The following is a 23,956-nucleotide window of genomic DNA, read 5'->3' on the forward strand; positions in this document are numbered from 1 at the left end:
AGGGAGTATTCGAATAACAAATTATGAATTATTTCTATTCTTATAAGTTCTCGAGATATTCTTGTAAGTTCTCGAGATATATCTCGAGTCGTGAACAAGTATTCGAATACTTTGCTCAGATGGTAGATGCTGCGATAACTGAAGAATGAGAACAGAAAGAAACAGTATAGAGAAGGAAGTTCTCGAGAACACTGATTGCTCATCAATTGTATATATTCGGCTAACCTCTCCTACAAACATGATGTAATTGCGTGCAATAAAGACTTGCTCCAGATTCTCTCTCTCCCTCTCCCTCTCCCTCTCTCTCTTTTTCCTCTATCTTTCTTTTGTTTTATTATGGAATACAGGACTACATCTTTATAGGAGCGGGTTCGATCCCAGGCCAGGTCGATGGCCTTAAAGTGTGCTTAAATGCGACAGGCTCATGTCAGTAGATTTACTGGCATGTGAAAGAACTACTGCGGGACAAAATTCCGGCACATCCGGCGACGCTGATATAACCTCTACAGTTGCGAGCGTCGTTAAATAAAACATAGAATTTAAATTCTTTATAGGAAGTTCCAGGCAACTACAGCATGTAATTAGAATAATAAAAAAAATACAAACTCTTGTGCTTGCACAATACACTGCTGTCACTAATATCGTTATCGCTGTCGTGCTGAATGTTGGATAAGAGAACCGAGAACTACTCGAGAACAACCGAGGTGGGTAATCAAATCGTTATTCGAATGATAAAAGTATTCGAGAACTTTGCTCAGACGGTAAATGCTGCGAGAACTGAAGAATGAGAATAGAAAGAAACAGTACAGAGAAGGAAGTTCTCGAGAACGCCGATTGCTCATCAATCGTATATATTCGGCTAACCTCGCCTGCAAACATGAGGTTTTTTTTATTTTATTGGGTTATTTTACGACGCTGTATCAACATCTAGGTTATTTAGCGTCTGAATGATATGAAGGTGATAATGCCGGTGAAATGAATCCGGGGTCCAGCACCGAAAGTTACCCAGCATTTACTCGTATTGGGTTGAGGGAAAACCCCGGAAAAAAACCTCAACCAGGTAATTTGCCCCAACCGGGATTGCCCCGCGGTGACCGTTACTCCACAGGTGTGGACGCAAACATGAGGTAGTTGCATGCAATAAAGACTTATTCCAGTCGTCTCTTTCTTTCTTTCTTTCTTTTCTTCCTTTTTCTTTTTTTTTCTTTCTTTTTTCTCTCACCTTCTCTCTCTCTCTCTCTCTCACCTTCTCTCTCTCTCTCTCTCTCTCTCTCTCTCTCTCTCTCTCTGTGTGTGTGTGTGTCTCGTCTAATAACGGAACGCTGGAATACAACATCTTTATCGGAAATTGCAGATAACTATAGCATGTGATTAGAACAATAAAAAATATAAAATCCATTCTTGCACAATACATTTCTGTCACTACTATCGCTGTCGTTCTGCATGTTGGATACGAGAACCGAGAACTACTCGAGAACAACCGAGGTGAGTAATCAAATTGTTATTCGAATGATTAAAGTATTCGGGAACTTTTATTCGAATAAATTTTTCTATTCTTAATTTGTTGGAAAACAGATTATTCGATTCTTAAAACTTTTTGTCCGTCGCTATTTATTCATCATTAGGGCTGAAGAAAAGTATTGATATCAGAATAGTAAATAATTTGTATATACAGTACATTGTTTACAAAATGCGTCGCGTTGCCGGGTGTCTCTGTCTGAAGTAGCAGAGAGAGTGAACAACCGACTCTTCTCAATAGTAGACCTGCTTAAGTGACGTGAGATATCAGAATGCAGAAAACAAAAATCTAACAAAGAACAGATAATAGAAAGATTGAATTCAGAACACAGGTAAATTGTGTTTGACTTAATTGATATTATAATACAGTGAGCTTATCGGCATCTCCAAAAAGAAACTAAATTAATTGATAATGTTTTTTGTAAATTTAATATTTATTCAGAGTTAATTAATTTGAAACATAAGTAATCCTATAACCTACATATAAATCCTATTATGAGTTCATTTATACGGAACGGACTGTACAAGCAGCCGCTACAGTAACTAGTCATGGGTACACACAAGTATTTTGTAAACACAGAGCTCTACGTACGATGCAGCGTAACCTACAACCAAGACTTTTTTTTTTCAGCCCTACTTATTATACTCTCTAACATATCTATATACACTCACACTCTATTAGGTAGAAAATTATTTAGTAGCCGTATTAATGTAACAATTTTTATTTAAGCAAACGTGCAGAGAATTTAATCTTTATATTTCAAATTTACGTAATATTTTGAAAAGTATTACAAAACTCATAAGTCAATATCTGTATTCCGCTTTCCATCTGTAATTTCTGGTGTGGTAGTAAAAAAAAAAAAAACATACACTAGGGGGAAATGTGTAAATTACGTGTTTATCATTATATATTTTTAAACGTTTATTTAAATGCAAAAGATTGTAAAATATGTGTTTTTATGCGAGATAACATTCAGTTCAAACAGTCAGGAAGGTATATCCTGAATTTTGAACTAATTCAGTAAGCGCCTATTTTTTAAGCAGGTGTTTTTAGGACGCTGTATCAACATCTTAGGTTATTTAGCGTCTGAATGAGATGAAGATGATAATGCCGGTGAAGTGAGTCCGAGGTCTAGCACCGAAAGTTACCTAGCATTTGCTCAAATTGGGTTGAGGGAAAACCCCGGAAAAAACTCCAATCAGGTAACTTGCCCTGACCAGGATTCGAACTCAGGTCACCTGGTTTCGCGGCCAGACGAGCTAACCGTTACTCCACAGGTGTGGACTATGCACCTAAGCGCCTATGATCGTACAAAAAATATATTTACCTAAGTATCAGCTCCTTAACACTTTCGTAAATTTTACAGCTTGTAGAGTTTTCCTGTGAATTTTATTAGCACAATTGCACTAAACATTTAATATTGAACATTATATGCGGGGTATCTTTTTAAGAATGAAGAAATTTAATATCATAATATAATAGTGATGCATTATACCTATTATAGAAACTACACTGCAACTAACACAATAGCACAATAGCGTATTAAAAAGTTGATAGACTATTATTTACTCACGTCAATTTAGATCAGAAAAATATTCTGTTGATGATCTCAGTTCCGCCAATGCACCGTTGCACTTCTTCCTTGCCCTCTTATACACATCTGACCAGTTCTCTGATGCGAGTAGCGTATCACAGCCGCATACGTAATGAATTGTAGGCCACTGCCAAGGAACGCGGCGAACACGAAGTTTGAACCAACGTGATTGTCACGCACGCGCAAATTTCAAAGAGAATTCATTGTATTCTATCAGTGATACACGCTCTACAATTTGTGCAAAAAGTAAGAGTACTGATGGTATTAGATTACACGGCTGTTTTAGTTATACAATATCATAATTCATTAGACTTTACTGCAGATATTACCAAACATGTTTCAGTTTTATTTTCCTACATTTATTACTTGTCATTTACATACATTTATAAAGCAATTACATAACAGTTAATTATGTATGTATGTATGTATGTATGTATGTATGTATGTATGTATGTATTTATTTATTTACTTATTCACACTGCAAATGGGTATATACTCGGTGCAGTGGTAACTAATTACACTCAATAATGACAATAATAAACACAATAAATTGGTAAAGAATACAATTAATAATAAATTAATACTAATAATAATTAATACTAATAATAATAATAATAATAATAATAATAATAATAATAATAATAATAATAATAATAATAATTCAAATATCTTGGAGCAACAGTAACAAATATAAATGACACTCGGAAGGAAATTAAACGTAGAATAAATATGGGAAATGCCTGTTATTATTCGGTTGAGAAGCTTTTGTCATCTAGTCTTCTGTCAAAAAATCTGAAAGTTAGAATTTATAAAACAGTTATATTACAGGTTGTTCTGTATGGTTGTGAAACTTGGACTCTCACTTTGAGAGAGGAACAGAGATTGAGAGTTTTTGAGAATAAGGTTCTTAGGAAAATATTTGGGGCTAAGAGGGATGAAGTTACAGGAGAATGGAGAAAGATACACAACGCAGAGCTGCACGCATTGTATACTTCACCTGACATAATTAGGAACATAAAATCCAGACGTTTGAGATGGGCAGGACATGTAGCACGTATGGGCGAATCCAGAAATGCATATAGAGTGTTAGTTGGGAGGCCGGAGGGAAAAAGACCTTTGGGGAGGCCGAGACGTAGATGGGACTATATAATATTAAAATGGATTTGAGGGAGGTGGGATATGATGGTAGAGACTGGATTAATCTTGCTCAGGATAGGGACCAATGGCGGGCTTATGTGAGGGCGGCAATGTGAGGGCCAGTAAGTAAGTATAATAATAATAATAATAATAATAATAATAATAATAATAACAGGGAACATCCTAAATTAAATGAAGCACGATCACTTAAAATAACATTTAAAGTAAATCTAATTTGTATCTTAACTCTAAGTACGAACTAAAACCCACGAGTATGATATTTTCATACTTGTACAAGTACCTTTCAGCACTACACTCATTTCGCTGACAACTCACTTAGTGCACTGGAACTACGACACATTTCACTGATTCTATCCTGATTTCACAAACACTTCAACAACATTTCACTCTTCAAATACTTTGCATTACCACTATAAAATATAAAGCTTCACTGACAGAAACACACTTCACTTATATAATACACTTCACTGACACAACATACTTCACACTTCACTGACGCAACACACTTCTTCACTGATAGGCCTACAACACTTCAATACAAATGCCTATTAGTAAAATCCTTAAGCCCATTTTTAAATATATTTTTGGTTATTGGTAAAGCATTTTACCTAGAATTAATAAAACACCATAAATCAATTTTCAACAGAATTCAAGAGAGTTAAAAAATTTGTAATGGGTTCCACCATTCCCTATTTTTATTAATCAGATTTCCGTGATGCAAAAAAAGCTTGAGAACCACGGCTTTAAGGCATACATTGGCTCAATGTGCCCAGCGTTGCCAACTCTACGGATTTTAATGAAATTTTGGATTTTCGGATATTGCTGTAAAATCAACGGATTTTTTGTCATATGTTTTCTTATGAGTTTCATTGGAGTGTATTAATTTCATTGAATACATGTTTTAATCCACTCTTCAATTGTTATTACTACATACATTGTTGCTGGTTTTAAAAATGCACGCGCCGTTTTTCTGGTTCCAGTTGTTACGAGAGCAAAAAAAAAATATATATATATATATATCAAGTCTCTTTTCGTCCTCTTTCTTTAATAATTATTATTGTTTAATCACACGTGCACACACAGTTTTGCTGCAGCCTCACGTCTCCCCAAGCAATGCCAGTCATTTGGCAACATGCGAAACTCAATTGAAGGGGAAAGTACGACATCAACCTTACTCCAAAATTTTTAGACACGATTGACGTCCATGCATCGCTCTCAATCAAAAACTTGCTTCAGTGACGGGCAGTACATAAACTCATATTGTAAAAACAATCACCACTCTATAAACATAATTTAAGATAAGATTGATAGTCAGCACACAAAGTATTGAACATTAATCTATTTAGTGATTAACTTGTCGAAAACATCTCTTGTTTTTCACTGATGTATCAATATTCGGCTGGATTTTGTTAGTACATAGACGCAGAGCAAAGACAAAATGACAATCATTTGACCTCGAGCGTGAAGCTGATGTAGACTATACTGATTCATTTTAAAAATATACTGCTCACAACAATATGTGGACACAGACATTGCAATTATACGAACTGCAATATTTTTCATGTTAAGATACATTTCTATTGTCAATAACTAGTATATAAATCTCGACCACTTTTCCCTAATGTTTTTATGAAACTGTTGGAAACAAATCGTTTAACCATTTTGTCATTTACGAAATTAAAAAATCCCAAATAAAAATAAAATTCCATAAAATAAGTTTGTTTTTTTCCATAATCTTTACCACAGACAGCATTGAAATAACGTATTATATTGTAATGCCGTATATAACGTAATTTAACGGAATATAAGTTAATAGACAATTAGCTTTATTATCTAATTCAAAATAATCATATTCCTATTCCTCACTGAAGCTATATCTTGGTATTGTAAAGAGTGCCATTTTCAAATATTCTGTAAACTGCTCGCCACTGAATGTTTTCGTTCTGCTGGTAACGATTGACTAAAGAGAATGAAAACAGACTAACATTTTCTTCGCCTGACAGACATTATGGAACAGAATATAATCATGGAAGTGGAGAGTAAATGGACTGAAGAACTCGTATTGTTTATAATCAAAGCTCGGAAGTTGGGGACTTGTGTCTTTGAACGTGGCTAAGCGACCGGACTTCAATGTCAACAAACTCCCGCTTCCAGCACGGAGGTACTGTCAGGTCTGCTATAAAAGTGGTTCCTGGCTGGAACAACATAATGATAATATTATGATAGGTTGAAACATCTAATTTTATAGCATATATATAAATAAACATGCAAAATACATCAAATTTACAGTTCTGCTCTGTACATTTCATTACAGTGTATGACTACATGCATTCGAAGATTTTCGAACCCATAAATTCTTCGTCTGTTAGTTAAACATGATTTGAAACGAAGGAAACTTATTTCCACGTCACATGAAGTGACGGGAGCAAACTTTAATTTTTTTATTTTATTTATTTTAACTAGCTACCTAGTGAGTACAAATTGCATTTATAAAATAAAAATGTTTCTAGCCACTAACGTAAGAGTCAGGCTCGTGTACGGTGTGGTCTTAGTGAATAATATAACATAAAATTTACAAGGACAGTTTACTAAATACAGTAATTAACTTAATTCAAACCAATAAGTACAACACAAGAGCAAGAATAAAGAAGAAAGGGAAAACGAGAGAAAAATACACATTTAATATCAATTGACAATTCGACAGAAGCCAGTGATATTCAATAAAAACATGAATATAGTCGATAGAAATAAAAGGTAAAAAAAGTACATTTGTTACTATTATATATCATGGATAATTTTACAAAATTCTTTTTTAAAAGTTTCAATTTTAAAAAATTTCAAATTTGGAAAATGGTTTGAAATTTTATTATAAAGTCTTGGGCCTAAATAAAATACTGAATATTTCACTGTCACTGTTTCCTGTTCGATTTTCAGCAGATCTCGTATCTGAGAAAGATAAGTATATCCTAAATTTTTCTCGCAAATAGTTTTCAATTAGTGTATCACTACTAGGGAAGGTCCCTCTACGACTTGATCCATGGCTATGGACAAATTCTCCATCAATTTAAAGGACTGCAATGTCTTTCAATGAATGCCCGTTTCCAGCTCTAGTTTATGTGTGGTACAACTTACAAGATATAAACTCTGCATTAGAAGAAAATAATGTATCTCCTCAGAATTCCTCCACGAAATTCTGTACCTAAAATTTAAGAAATGCATTTTCAAACTTCCATAACACCCATTCGAATAACACGTATTTTCTAATTCCTCAAACAGACCGTTTACCTGTAATTCTCTTAATGTCATTGGCTTCGACGTGACACAGTTTATTCGTTAGTCTTCTTGCCATTCGATGTGACCACTTTCTTAGTACAAACGACTGTCCCTGAGCACTTGCAGCGTGAGCTTTGTGTACGTTATGCCTGTAACCTTACTCAAGCACACGACACACAAGTCCCCAAGATCCGAGCTTTGTTTATAATACCTACTTAATTGCTTTTAAGGAACCCGGAGGTTCATTGCCGCCCTCACATAAGCCCGCCATTGGTCCCGATCCTGAGCAAGATTAATCCATTCTCTATCATCATAATATGATATTATCCCACCTCCCTCAAATCCATTTTCATATTATCTTCCCATCTACGTCTCGGCCTCCCTAAAGGTCTTTTTTCCCTCCGGCCTCCCAACTAACACTCTATATGCATTTCTGGATTTGCCCATACGTGCTACATGCCCTGTTCATCTCAAACGTCTGGATTTAATGTTCCTAATTATGTCAGGGGAAGAATACAATGCGTGCAGGTCTGTGTTGTGTAACTTTCTCCATTCTCCTGTAACTTCATCCCTCTTAGCCCCAAATATCTTCCTAAGCACCTTATTCTCAAACACCCTTAACATATGTTCCTCTCTCAAAGTGAGAGTCCAAGTTTCACAACCATAAAGAACAACCGGTAATTATAACTGTTTTATAAATTCTAACTTTCAGATTTTTTGACAGCAGACTGGATGATAAAAGCTTCTCAACCGAATAATAACAGGCGTTTCCCATATTTATTCTGTGTTTAATTTCCTCCGGAGTATCATTTATATTTGTTACTGTTGCTCCAAGATATTTGAACTTCTCCACCTCTTCAAAAAATAAATTTCCAATAAATTATTCTGTATCTAGCTAGTTCTTTTGCTACTAATGTTACCCCTCCTGTTCTATATAGACTTGTAACATTCCAAGTACCAAATCTCAAAACCTTATTCCTTTCCTGTGGTCGTGCCAGAGAATCAGTCCCATTCCGAGGCTTATTTGAAGGATTCGTAACAAGCTTTTTTACGGTGATGGGTTGTTAGCCCTTCGCCCAAACCCAAGCTGGAGGACCACCCCTCATCGGCTGTCCGCGACTGCTTATTCAATATATTCACAGCTACCATCCATATCTGGAGGCCGTCTCCTCGATCCTTAACCTGAGGACGCGCCATGCCGTGGTGATAGGGACCCACAATACATGGGTATACATTGAACAGACATTACCGAATTGTTTATAATACCGGTAATAATAATAATAATAATAATAATAACAATAATAATAATAAATTTTGCTCTATATTACCTTTGTAGAATTGTAACTAAGCTTTTATAAAATTTCTCAAATACGTATAGGCTCTATTTCTAAGTTAATACATTTTTGTAAGTGTGATTGACACAATGGTAGACACTGATGGTAGTAGATAGATACAGTAAGCAAAAGCGTCCATGTAGATTTTTCAAGGGCAGGTTCCAACTTCTTAATGTAAATCTAACTTGCTATTATCACTAGTAGATGGGTCAGTGTTCAGCACATCTTCACAAGGTCAATACCGGTACTTAATGTAAAATTGCCACACAGTAAATTACATTCACCAGGAACGGGATGAAAGAAATATCAGCGCTACGGGCGAGAGCATCTATTAAGAAAAACCATAACATCACCACCACCACTACCAACAACAGCGGCAACAGCAACATTTTCACCATAAACGCAAAATCTCCGAATTTATATACCTGCGGAATTTTTAGCAGACGAGCTATTCCATCTCAAATCGACCGAAATATAGGGAAAATTGACCTTACAATTTCTAAATACAATGAAACTTTTTTTGTAGGTAGAGAACTGTGATACAATGCTTTGTGCAAAGTTTGAGGCACCAGAACTTCATAGTGTTTAAATTAAAAATATTTAAATTTATCGTATTTTCATAAAATTAGCAACTTTAAACTGTTGTAGCTCCGAAATCCTTTCACCCAATGATCAAAATCATGGTTTATTTTGATGCTGAGAAATTAAAGTTTATATTGACATATAAACAGATTTTCTTACTTTTTATGGAAATGGAGAAATATAGATTTTTCCTCATTAAGACGCCTTTGGCCAGGAAAAAATATTAAAAAAATACTTAGTTAGATTCCGCATTGAAAGTACAAATAAACACATATTATTTACTGATGGTATGTTGATAAAGTATTGAAAATATCAAATAAAGAAAATAAATAGTACGCGCGTGAAGTAACCAGCTGACTGTGAGACGGGAGCTAGCCAGAGACAAGCAAGGCCAGGAGACAAACACGTGATGTGTCGTCTAGCAGGGCATGGCTGTGCTAGCTTTATCACAGGTTTTCGTAAACACAGGAGTAAAATGACGCCCAATGCTCGCTTATCTTCAGCTCTCGGCCAGTGCGTGCGGTATAAGCGCCGTTCAAGTCTAGGCGTGTGAAAATAATCTATTTAATACCCTCGAAACTTATTGCCGTACCACTAAGCAAACAATGCCGAATCCCTCTTAATAATGCAAGGTTTTTTCTCGATATTTTTTTACATTTTTACAAATGGCCAATAAGCGTAAAAGCAAGTAAAATCAGATTATCTGTCTCTCTGTGTAATAAAAATAAGGATTACTTCTTAACATAACCTACCAAATGTCAGCTTCAAAATGAGCTCTCGTTCAATGTTATGCAGCAAATAGTTCCAGAGTTCTCAGTGCTGAAAGAGGCTTGTTTTTATAAAATACGCTAAATTTGTCACTCAATAATACGAAAACCGTTTGACTTTCGATAGTATATTTTTGAAAATGCACTCCCCTCAGCACCTTGTATAAGTAGGGAAAAAATTAGAGTATAAAAAAATGCGAGGTTTTTTACTGATCGATTTCATATGGAATAGCCAGACATGTAAACTGGCTAGAATTATTTATTTACGTTTTGCCGTCCGAACAGCTTATCTTATGCTAAGTGAATTACTGTTCACTAAACAGCATAATGTGTATGACAAATATATTAACATATCTTCTGTGTTGTTTGTGTAAAGGGAGATAAGTCATAAAAATGAGTTTGGAGATAAATGAAAATTAAACACCAGACGCTTATTGCAAATAATTTTCTACACAAATAAAATACATCAAATGCTAGTATTATTTTGATTTTTGCACACCCACTTGTATAATTTAACTTGAGTGTTCATCTGGGGAACAAAATTCCATCTGCACAAAAAATGACAAATATAACAGATCTGTGTTATATTTGTCATACACATCATGCTATTTATAGTAAACAGTAATTCACTTAGTATAGAAAGCAAAACATACCAATAAACAGGGAACGGATTTATATGGACTAAAAATATATGAAATATGTAAATATATATGTAGTTATTTTTACCAAAATATGGAATTAAATATGGATTTTTACCAAAATATGGAATTAAATATGGACTTAAAATTATAAAAAAATGACTATGTACGTTAAATATTGGTACATTTTAATCAAACTAAACAAAAAATATAATGGACGTACCTTATCTTCCAATGTAGTTTCAACAAAACACAATTTTTATTGTCTGTTACCATAACAATAGGTTACAAACATTTCTTTCAAGTGCTGAAAAGTGAATCTTCTTCTATTGTCTCTGAGGATAGATTTATACTGACTAAAAGAGCGTTCGACGTCACAAGAAGTAACTGGTACATAATTCAATTTCACAATGTCTGCTGGGGATAAGTCCAAGTTAATCTTCACTGTTGATTCACCACTCATCACAGCAACAACCTTTTGTAGTTCTTCATATCCAGGGTTTTTTGAAGGTACAGTGTCCACCTTAGCTCTTACTGCATCTGCAACTTTACCTCTACCACGATTCAGTTGTTCCACAGTACTATTTATAATTTCAAAACTTTCAGATAGTGAAAGGTGCCTATTTTGGAGACTTTTGAGCGTTTTTATGATGCATGAAAATGTATGCTGAATGTGAGCTAAGTCATTCTTCACACTTATGTCACAGGTAACTGTTTTCGCAGTATCAATTGAGACTGCATCTTCAGAGTCCAATGCAAGGAGAACATTGTTAATAGAGTCTATATGTTCGGCATAATATTCAACTGCTTCTAGCCATGTACCCCATCTAGTTAAAATTGGCTTTGGTGGCAATGGAATTTCAGGGTACATTTCTTTCAACACGTTAACTCTACTGGGAGCTTTGAGAAATACTTTTTTCACTGATGAAATCAACAAATCTACTTTAGGGAAATTGTCTCTGACCACTTCTGCCACACGATGAAATGCATGCGCCACACAAGTAAAATGAGTCAATTTAGGATATACAACAGATAATGCTTGTCCAGCTTTGACCATATAAGGGGCAGCATCGCTAATAAAGAATAACACATTATCGTACATAATACCCTTTGGCCACAGGATACCCATAGCTTCGTTGAACAGTTTAACTATAGTTTTGTTATTGCACTTTTCTAGAACATCACAATGTAAAAGAATTCGTTCAGAATATTGTTCACTTAACAAACCGATAACTACATTACCAACAAGTCTACCTTCTTTGTCGGGAGTCTCATCAATGGAAACCCAAATTGAACTATCTTTAATTTCATCTCTTATCTTCTGTATTGTCTCATCGTAGATGGATGGAGCATACGTCTTCCTAAGTGTTGACTCATCCGGGATTGTATGTTGAGTATATTTTTCAAGGAATTCCCTGAAGACCTTATTCTTTAGTTTGTAGAGAGGAATATCAGCAGAGATGAGAGAACGGCACAGGTCGATGTTAAACTCAGATCTTACATTCGATGTTGTTGGTTGTGTTAAAAACAATTGTCTCTGCTTGGAATTTAGTTGTTTGTTGGCCTGATGTTTACTAGTTGTAATGTGTTGTTGCACCAGGAACTTTTGTGTAGATGATACTGCACACTGACACAAATTACAAAATAATATTTTATTGTCAGTTGATAAACCATCTTCTTTAAATTCTGAAATGTAACTTGTTAGTTTTGATTTTAAATTGACTGAATGACGTACTTTTGGCATATTTACCGTCTTTATAGTATGATTTACAAAACTGAACCTATGTGTACTCTGACTGGCATTTAACTGTTGAGCTGCACAACTGAAGTCTGTTAAAAATTTTAAATTAAATTAATACAGTTTTGTAACTTACTTTCCCATTGTTGATAGGACTGCTAATTTTCAAATAACTCTGATGTTAAAGGGATTACTGAACATGTGTTTAAATCTCTATTGTTGAAATGTATTTTTAAAAGTTAATGGAATTTTGTTTTGTTTTATTGTTAAACCTAATATAATATGGACTGTTTTATATGAAATATGGAAAATATATGGAAATTAACGAAAATATGTACTAAACTCTAAAATATGGAAAAATATGGAAAATAAAAGTAGGATTTTTCAACCCTACACATTGTGAAACATAAAGATAATGCAAAATATAAATTATATTAGCTTTATAAGTAAATATGTATTTACATATAAATCCTTTCCCTGCCAATAAATAATTCTATTCATATCAGCTCGTCGGAACTTATAAAATATGCGTGTAAACTGGCGTTAAAAAATATGACCTTAAATTTTCTGATTGTGTAAGCGAACTTTCTAACCACGGAATAAGTCAGAACCAAATACTGGGTGTTCAGTTCAAAATGTGTCATGGCTCGCTGTATGTCGTCATGTGGCTATCTGATGAGCCTAGAGAATTCAATCTTCCTACACTTCCGCAGAGGCGTATTACCTAAATGCGAGAGAAGTTGCCTAGCAAGTACGGCGTTCATTCTGAAGATTACTTACCGATACGTACGGTAACGCCAGTAGTGGCAAGAATGTGAACTGTTTGGAAACACGTATTGAAGTGAGTTTTTTTTCTTACTGTCGGGATATGGGGAGAGGGTTAAGACGATTACTTACGTATTTGTTGACATTAACTTCGACGGTCAACATGGACACGGAGCATTTGATTTGTGTTGTGGAATGTTGCCGTACGCAATCGATGATAACAAATACCCTGCGTACGACTTGCCCGCGCAAAACACAGTTCGAAAGAGGTTATGGTAGCACACAGACTTTACAGACCGCCATCTGTTGCTACGACATTCAAGTTATACCGTACACGTTCTCAAGTTCAGATTGAACGCCTTGAATAATAGTCAACTTCTCTGACATAAAAGCTGAAACTCGCTTCAAATCGCTGACTCACAACAGTGACGTCATGACACACTTTGAAATGAACACCCAGTGTAATATAACAAACTGAGGAACTTCGAAATGGCTCCGCTAGTTCTCAATAGGCGACACTATTATTGGGACTGGCAAAAAAAATGTTGGGAAATTATGATGTAGATTAAGTATAAATTATTATTCTCATAATTGACAGTGTCAGCGGTTTCCCGCTAATTCTAGTGCTTTTTACAATCAATAGAGGGGGAAAAATTTTGAATTCTATAATGCTGGTATATCCTCTTATTGAGGTTCTGGCTGATATGTGATTATTTAGTCCTGACAGCTGAGCGACGCGAAAGATGGGAAGTAATAGGAGGAGTGGGGAGAGTTCCGGATTAGAGATAAAGGCGAGCGGTCGGTAAAGTAATGCAGTACAGCTTAATTGCACTGGAAACATACCCTCTACCGCACGCATGACATCCGATCGCTCCGAAGTGAATAACCCAAACACCCCTTGGCGTAACTGAATGGACTCGCCTGACGCAGGCGCAGATCGCAGGCGACTGTCAGGACTAAATAATCGCACTGTACATCTATTATCAGGCAGTACATCTCACTTGACTATATGTGTCAGAGGAAGAACAAATTGAATCAAAATTGAATTCAAAATCCCCTATATCCACTTTCACAAATTAAAAGAATTTAACAGTAACGTTTGGCAAAATAATAGAGGGAATTTTCAACCTAACAGTGACTTTTAGCAAACCTTTTGCTTCAAATATAGTGGCTTTTTGAATTGAAACTGTGTAAATCATTCGAATTCATTCTTAGCAAGGAATATGTGAGCGTAACTCAATTACGAACAAAATGGTCTTTAGAGGGTTTTGAATCTACAGGATTCAACTGTTTGTATGCATCTGAAGTCCGACTAGTGTAATATGTAGCTAGTCGGGGATTTATGCAATGGACGGGGGAAAGGAACTGGCCACCCTACCATTATCTCTTGGCCTAGTTGCCTCATAAGTGGTGCCTTCTTGGTATCACTTGTGAGGTTCAGACCTGTCTTCGGACAGTTGACTAAACAACAACAACAATGCAGGTATATTCATGTAGACTACTATTGGCAACAATGACTGTTATCGTTGCCATTTATTTGCAAGTAATAACTAAAGAAGTCACACTCACACGAACAAATTTCAGTCACTATCGATTATTAGGAGTCAGGTATCTTTAAACACCACATGGAAACGATCAAAAGAGGAGGAAGTAGAGAGACGCGGGAAAAGCTGGAAAGAGGTGAAACGGATGGCTGGCGACAGAGTACGCTGGAGGAACTTTACTGCTGCCCTATGTTCCATGTAGGAACAACAGGATATAAGAAGAAGAATCTTTAAACACCAATGTACAGATTTTCACAGCCCTGGAGTTGGCAACACTAGGTCTATATATATATGCGGGTGACATCTATACTCATCGCTATACTCAGCTGGAATCTACTGCTTTGGTACGAACTTCTTATACTTGTTTTTTTTTTTTTTTGTTTTTTTTTTTTTTTTTTAAGATGGGACATGACAGTTAAGCGGCCGAGCTTGGAACTACAGTCCTATGTTGCCAATATGAACTACCATGATTGAAGCTAGCAATTGACGTTAAGATGGCTGACGTTAAAACATTCATTGACAATTGACGCGAAGGTAACAAAACAATACAAAAATCGACAGAGGATCAAACACGAAACATACCAATGCTTACATTGGGTGCACAATAAATGTCGCCAAGAGAGCTATTAAGCACTCGCCAGGTGGGAACGGTAAGTTTGGCAACTCAACCGTTGTTACCATAACAACAGGCCTACCACGCTATGTGACATTCAGTTGTTCTTCCGATCGCAACTCCCCTATCATGTCCCATCTTCTACTTATGGTTATTACAAAGGAAAATCCATTCTCCTTCTTTGCAGAGTGAATAGACGCAGACCCTAAATAAATCTAGTTATTATTGTGTTAAGAACTGCAGATCCATAATTTCTTTGAAAATCAGTGGTCAATATCAAACGACCTGTCAGTAGAAATATAAAGGACTTCTTATTCTAAATTGAATATTGGTCATTGCCGCTAGAAACAGTCAAAAAATACTTTTCTCTCAGTTTCACACTCGCAACGCCAATAGTGAATTATTTCTTCATAGTTTAAATATAATACAATTTTTTAATATTTCTTGAAAAATGGGGGTGGGGGGCTTCAGCCGGTGAGCTCTCCAGCGCATGCCGCTGGGTGCCACTGTCATTTTTTTCGTCAAAGATTACGCGAAAGTTAAGGCTCATTCACAATGAAAATTAAACATAACGTAAGCGTTAACTTAACGTTACAGTAAAATCAAGAAGTCATACCATATTCACGATGGGAACATAAACATAACGGCAAACATACTTGGTAACCATGGAAACATAACGACGCCATTTCCTCATATTCTGTCGTATACTTCAGCGCTCCACGATTGTGTTCTGTTTGCAAATCACGTAAGCATAAGCATGAGAGTTTGGAGTTTGCAAACTTCTATGTTAACGTCTTACGGTAATGTTTATGTCAATGCTTATGTGAATCATTGTGAATGATCCGATTTGGTAGCCTGAGCGCAAACTTCTGTGTTTATGTTACAGTTATGTTTAATTTTCATTGTGAATGGGCCTTTACACGATACAATATTGTAGTTTTTAATAGCGTCTTACCCAAAAGAGTCCTATGGTGGCTCCTCGAGGGAAGTGGGGTGCTTGCAGCTACCAGACCTGTTTCACGAACACTGAAGCCTGTCCGCTCCGTGGCATTCAACTGGACTCGGGATTTGGCCGTGAGTTCGTCTTTTATTCCAGTGGACCTTGACGAAGTGTTTTAGTGCTAATGGTGCAACTACGCCTTACTCTGTCACATTACCATGCAAATATTTTTGTTAATGTTTTATAAAGATTGGACATTTCATTTAGGCCTAGATATTATGCGGCTATGAATATATATGAAACCTTGAGAAATAGCGGAACTGCGGAATTCTGTCTTGAGGAAATACGAAGTCTTGCGTTTAATCTGCGCCGGCTACGATGCATGGCTGAAACGCGTCCACATCCCATGTTTGTAGTTAAGGGGTTACATCACAGACGGTCCGAGTTCGAGTCCCGGTCAGGTCTGGTATTTTTCATTGAAAAATCTATAGTGACACTTGTGGCAGACAAGGTCGCAGTTGAGGTTATTCTCGGGGTTCTCCCGTTTTTCCCCTATTAGACATCTAAATCATTCCGTCTATAGATGGTAATGATATATCGGTTTTTACGAAATATCGATATTTTCGTTTCGATATAGCGATATATCGATATCGAAATTTTGATTCAATATATCGTGTAATATATCGGTTTTCTCATAAGTTTATCGATTTTTTGTGGAATTATTATCATCAACAACAACAAAATCCACACTAGACAACTTCGATAGTTTCCGAGAGATGGCGCTACTGAAGGTGGACAATTACATACAACGAGCTAGAAGTAGAATAATTCTAACTCGTTGGTTACATAATAAGTGCAACCTCACTCAATACCTTGTTCTAATTGGCTAGACTGGGATTCGAATGCGCCAAATTCAAATGCAACGTGTGCGAACGTGAGATAGACGGGAGGTTTATCTACTACTGTTTTAATATTGTTATTAATGTTCTCCAAGGCAGGAGAGCAACTCCCACCTGAAAGGGAACCATCTGACCTCAAAACGGGTATCAAAACTTTTATTTCTATATTCTGAAATGGAAAGAGAAACAAGGATTTAATACCGATGTAACATTTCTTTACGTCTATGATTTGTATGCACAACCTAGTCCTGACATCCTGTTTTCTTATTATATCTTTATGGTGCATAAAAATTCTATCCCCATCATCATCGCCATTGTTGTTTGAAATGTTTGAGTGTAACAACAACTTACAATGGGAACTTATTATAGAAGGATTGTATCAAATCAACTGTGAAGTTTGTTAAAACTTGTAACATTCTAAGTACGGTTTACTTACATTTAAAAATAATTACAAGTTCTGTTTACTTACATTTAAAAATGATTACGTTGTTAGGTAGAAAAGCGCATTATGCGTGTCCTGAATTGAATCGTATATAATATTAGAATAACTGAATCGTGTTCCAATATCAAATACTCAACCATGTAGAGTTCACTTAACTCTTTCCCACTATATCATTTAAGCTCCCTTGCCTCCACCATAATTTTGATTTAGGTTAGGATCTATATCATATGGTATTGAAAATGTATTGTTTATTGTTACAATTTTACATTTATGGTTTAAGGAATATTAAAATTTAGGTAATTTTATTGTAACTTTATTTATCGATAATCGATATAGCGATCTATTTTTTGCGATATATATCGCTTAACGAAATTAGATTTGCAATATATTGCAATATCAATATATCGGTATTTAATTTATTTCCTCCATCACTAATTCCGTTACCATTTTTCTATTTCCTCATCATTTGCTCTTAATGGGTTGAGGAAAAACCCGGAAAAGAAACTGCAACTATAGTCCCGTCGCTCTAATTTCCAGCAGCCAATCGCGTTGCAAGTCGGCTACATTTAAACGTGTGCGTCTTGTGATTCGCTAATGAAGACGTTATTCATTTCTTAAGGCTCGATAAATACTTCATATAATCGCCCGCCATTTTGGCTCTTTCGTTGACGTTCGCAAAAAGCACAGGAAGACGTTATTTGCCGCTCAATTATTTGCTGAATTTCAGTGAGTTTGATTTATTATCATAGGAGCTACGACATGATAATGTTTAACGGTGTGGCAAATAGATTCCTCGTATGGAAGCTCGACAACGAAGAACAAAAATGGCGAACGATACTACCTATCTAGACTTTATAGAGCCTTCACTTCATAAGACGTAAGCAAAGAGGAGGAGTCACGCCGGGAATAACAGCGTCGCGACTATAGGTAACTTGTCCCAACTAGGAATTGAACCTAGGCCCGCTCGCTTCACGATCAGGAATGCCAACCGTTACTCCAACGGTGGACTGAAGCTCTTTAAAGGACAGGTGGAGTATTCGTGTCATTGCCTTCCAAAAACTTTAGAAAAGCTACGAAAGACGTATTCATCTGATTTAATCGCTGAGTAATTTCTACTTGCATTCCTAAATTTTTGCGGTTTATGTATAGTGGATACTTCACACCAGCTTTATGGGTACAATATTACACAGAAAGTTCATAATTATTTGCCATGTTTTATATAAGAATGTTAACACGTTTAAGTTAATGATCATATTAACATTTAGTAGTACCGGTATTTGAAACAAACATAAAAAATGAAAGCTTTATTTCTTTAACTGGCCCCATTTTTCTATGTTCAATTTTACATAGATTGAATCTGAATTATTGCTTCTTTTGCTATCGGTTTCATCCCCCCCACGGTATATTATAAATCCCCCCCCCCGGGAGAAGGTCTAAATTCAACACTGACTGCATGTAAGCCAAGATAAGTCCTTCAGGCAATCGCATTACTGTTAAACTCCATGTCTCGAGAGTCCGAGATAAAAAAAAATACATATTCCAAAAATCTGAGAAAATTCATGGTGAGAATATGAAAAAGTTAAACTTGAAAAATACGATCTCAAATTAAATATTGGCTCCGCAGACCTCTTTCAATTACTTGCAGAGCCCAAGGAATCCTGGGACACAGTTTGGTAAAGATGTCTTATTCCATTGGAACTTTCCACAAATACCTCGCGTGAATGCGTAATTCCGAGTGGTTTTTACGTGTAGTTGTGCCGTTGCCAGACGCCAGACAGCATATGAGGCGTTTGGAATAGCAATGACGTATGCGCCAAACTCCTCTTTCTCGTAAAATGCGTTTGAAGTTTAATGAATCGGTTAGTTGCTTACCTCTTGAGTGGCTTATGTACCACTATAGAGATCCATGCTAATAAAATAAGCCTACTACTATTGCTGCTGCTGCTGCTGCTGCTGCTGATGATGATGATGATGATGATGATGATGATGACGATGGGAGTTTAAGTTAAACAATTCTCTTTACATATAATAATAATAATAATAATAATAATAATAATAATGTTTTATTTTCACTGGCAGAGTTAAGGCCATAAGGCCTTCTCTTCCACTCAACCAGCCTTAATCAGTACAATACATATTTAAATTACGAATATTTACACTACACTTAAAAGGTTCTCCAGCAATATTCTTCAGTTAAGTTAACGACTAGTAGACTACATATTTATTTAAATTTAGATAAACCTATAAGGTAAAGTAGTAACTTAATTTATGAGCTAATTTAATTCAATCAATTATAATTAATTTGAGGTTTGAGCTAGCTAGTAAAATGATGAAAATTAATTTAATATAAGCTTACTAGAACTATGTTACAGGGAGAAAAAAATATATAGGCCTATATAAATCTAAAATATATTTCTATAATGAGAATATTAATATAATTTCCATTAGAGGTTTTGTAAATCTATTTAGAGAACTTAATGATAATAATAGGAATGGACAGATGTTAGTTTCATTATAATATGTAATAAATATTAATCAGCAATTAATTTGTTAAGTAAGAATTTATGTAATTTTGACCTAAATGAAGTTATTGTCTAACAACCTCTTACATCATTCGGTAGCGAGTTCCAATTTCTAGCAACTGAAACTGTATAAGATGAAGAATATAACGATGTCTTGTGGTAGGGTATAATGAGTAAATTGTTATGATGAGATCTTGTACTTAGCTGATGATATGCGGATAAATTTTGAAAACGAGAAGCCAAATAGATTGGGGTAGCGGTGCGCAGAACTGCTTAATAAACTGTGCCAAGTGCATTAACAAAATCTTCAATAATCAAGGACACTGTCGTCTTCTTCTATGGCCACGTCTATTAGCTGTTCACCTTGTTGTCCACTAATTATAGCACTGAAATATCGGCGATGAGATGAGGGGATGTAATTTGAAAGTTCCTGAAAATCTTCACGTTTTTATTGTGATAGTGCAACAGGTTTATTGTACTTGTTCGGAAGAAAAACTTTTGATAGATCAAATTGAATGGGATCATAAACATTCCTTCGGTCCTTTTGTAATTTTACCTACTAAGGTGTGTCCATACTGTATGCAGTCTTAATGCCGAAACCCATATTGAATTCTTCTGAGAAAATAAAAACTCTTCCCTCAGAAAATTTAGATCCCTTTATTAGTTGCTTTGCTATGTGAGACTGAAGTACAGGGACATCATTTTATTTTTACTAACATTTTTAATATTAACTTGGCTATACATCTGGATCAACGCCGTTTGCTACCCCCTTCCACGACTGGAGTTCGATGATACTGGCGTAATTTACAAACAAATCACTTTACTAGGTATAGGAGGGAAGAAAAGTAGTTCATCCATTTACGTAAACTAGGAAATATTGCGCTCTTGGGTTTGATCATTTTCATTGGGTTTTTGTTTAATCAAAATACAATACTGTATTAACAATGAGTGTTTTTACTCACGAAGTGAGCTGTCCATGTGGACGTATTCATTATGCAGTGCATTTTCATTGGGTTTTTGTTTAATCAAAATACAGTACTGTATTAACAATGAGTGTTTTTACTCACGAAGTGAGCTGTCCATGTGGACGTATTCATTATGTAGTATATATTATACTGTCTACAGCACATTAGCATACAATATAGAGAATGAAGTTAAATTTAAAAATAATCATAATATGGATATTTAAACACATTTTTTAAAATGGTGGACGTTTATTTCGATACAGTCTTCAGTTCTTTTGTGTATATTATCGCACTATAGACTATTGTACCTAATTTCAAGTACCAGTTTCGTCCTTGGTACTAGTAATTCATGTTGAAATAATTCTGTACCTGCTTTATAAAAGAGTACCTTTCGTACTGTAAATTCAATCTTCACTTCTGCCCGATCCGAAAAGATAAAATTACCCAGACATACTATCTACTGTCCGTCCAAGTGGTTATGTCGTAGGGTCGTAGAAAGGGGGGAAATCACGTGACAGTTAATTACATACCGAGGCTCTTTCATTTAAATTATTTTAAATAGTCTAATATTACGTAGACGTCCAATTCCTAACAGAAATTAATGTTTTCAGAAAAGAGCTAAGACAGCCCAGCCACTAGCTGGCGAATAGAAGCTGGTGGGGGAAACCGGGATGCGACGTAGGTAAATGGACGACAGTACCTGTCCGAAAATGATTCAATATTGAAAGCTCTTTCGTCTCTGGAAAACGCGAACATGTTTTTGGAACATACTGTTTACTGTGACCGTAAGGCTACTATGTATATGCGGTCTTGGATCTGTGTGGAGGACGGTTGAACTTCATTAGTAGAAGGGGTGGGAGTGAAGTACATTCAAAAACTCAGGTACAATAAAAATTTAAGTAAAAATAAAATGATGTCCCTGTATATCTACAGCCCTGAAATCATCCCTATTCATCATGGCTATATCGAAGAGGTTGGATTTTCTGCACATTTTAATGAGTTTGGCATAGTGAATGTTTGTAAATACTTTCCTTTCCTTGAGATAGATTTCAATATTTCCAAAATCACTGTCACAAGGTAAATAAGAATGGCCTGTCACCAAAAAAGTATGTTCTATTTTTTTAATCGTCCCGAATGAATGTTACGTAGGCAGGTAAGTACCATATTGGAATTTTTATTTTGACAGCTGCAGTTGTCACTAAAAATGTCAAGCACGTTTACATGTGATGGGGTGTTGTTTTCAGTGTAATGCATTAAACAACTTGCTATCTCAGATGAACCTCTCTTGCCCATATCTCATCCCAAATGTACATTGTCTTTCCTATTACTTTGTTATGAATTTCAAAATTATATGTCCATCATTTTCTTTTGTAGTATTGAATTCCAGAGTTGATCTTAGGGATTGGTAGAGCCTGTTGTAAATCTATTGATATTGCAGCAAGTGAAGGATTTTCACTACCTACATAGTTTTTGATAAGAGCATGGGCAAATTTTACTCTTTTGTCATGCAACATTTTATCTGCGTTCAATTTTTTAATTTGTTCTGCTTCACTGACTTATCCAGATTTTGAATTTTGTACTTGATTTTGTCACAGAAATTGTAATGTTTAGCAGAATGCCTTGCTGTAGGCGCTATTCTCGAGAGTGACTTCTGATACAATAACTAACCTAGCCTGGCAATGAAACAAATCAACAGAAATGACAACCTTAAATAGTACGGAGAATATTTACCTTTATTTATTCATATAGAAAAAAATTGCTTTTCAAATCGAAATCATATACTGTATACGCTTATATCGAACTGCCATATTTATTTATTTTCTTAAATTTATAATATCTTTGAAAATCACTAAATAAAATAATCTGGTAGAATATTTATGTACAGTAGTCAAATCCTTCCAGTATGACAAACATCTAATAGTACATTATGCAACGAGCCTATAATGATAGTAATTAAGACGCAAGTATGTTTGTTTATGAAACAAGCGCAAGCAAGTTTCATAATTTTCATACGAGCGTCTTAATTACTATTATAGGTAAGTTTCATACGACTTCTTATGCTCGACCATATTTCTAACTTGAAATTATTCAGAAGTATACATTTTATTTGTATCTGACAGAAGATCGGAAGTGACCTTGTTCATAGCTCACCGTGAATTTGAGATGTGCGCAGACGCGAAAGTATTGATTTTTTCTGAGGAACAATAATGTCATTGACCTTGATGTAATGCAAAGCATGTATAACCTGGAAATTGATTTAGAATTGAAAAACGAAATGACAAATTGAATTTATTTGAATATTATTTACAATTAACGCTAATTATTATAGTAACAGAACATAACCTTCTGCGACAGTATTGGATTTCCAGCCTCCGTGACGTTTCCCTCGTCTTTCGATTGCATATCCGAGAATAATATATTTTAGTATTAGTAATAGTATTGAGTATTTTTAGATTTTAGTATTAGTATTATTATTTTAGTATTAGCAGTATTTTAGTGTCTAATTAATAGTTCATAGTATTTTGTTGTTTAATTCGTATATAACTCTTGTATACATGTAACTCTCACTTAATCAAATTGTTGAATTCTTTGTAAGTTCACGCATATGTATATACACTTTTTGCTGGTTGAGTGGAAGAGAAGGCCTTACGGCCTTAACTCTG

General features: G+C 35.3%; 1 protein-coding gene across 2 annotated transcripts in view; it reads right to left on the bottom strand.

Annotated features, from left to right (window-relative positions):
- The window catches only part of LOC138694825 (cytochrome P450 6k1-like), a 64,695-nt gene extending 48,059 nt beyond the window's left edge, over window positions 1–16,636 (bottom strand). Inside the window, exon 1 of one of the 2 annotated variants that reach the window (XM_069818930.1) lies at window positions 16,481–16,636. The gene's annotated coding sequence lies outside the window, so the exon portion shown is untranslated. Of the gene's footprint in view, window positions 1–3,092; window positions 3,251–16,480 lie in introns of those variants that run through there. The other variant, XM_069818931.1, reaches the window with a different exon arrangement.
- Window positions 16,637–23,956: the final 7,320 nt, after the last annotated feature.

This window comes from Periplaneta americana, chromosome 2 (genome assembly GCF_040183065.1).
Source record: "Periplaneta americana isolate PAMFEO1 chromosome 2, P.americana_PAMFEO1_priV1, whole genome shotgun sequence".
Lineage (NCBI taxonomy): Eukaryota > Metazoa > Arthropoda > Insecta > Blattodea > Blattidae > Periplaneta > Periplaneta americana.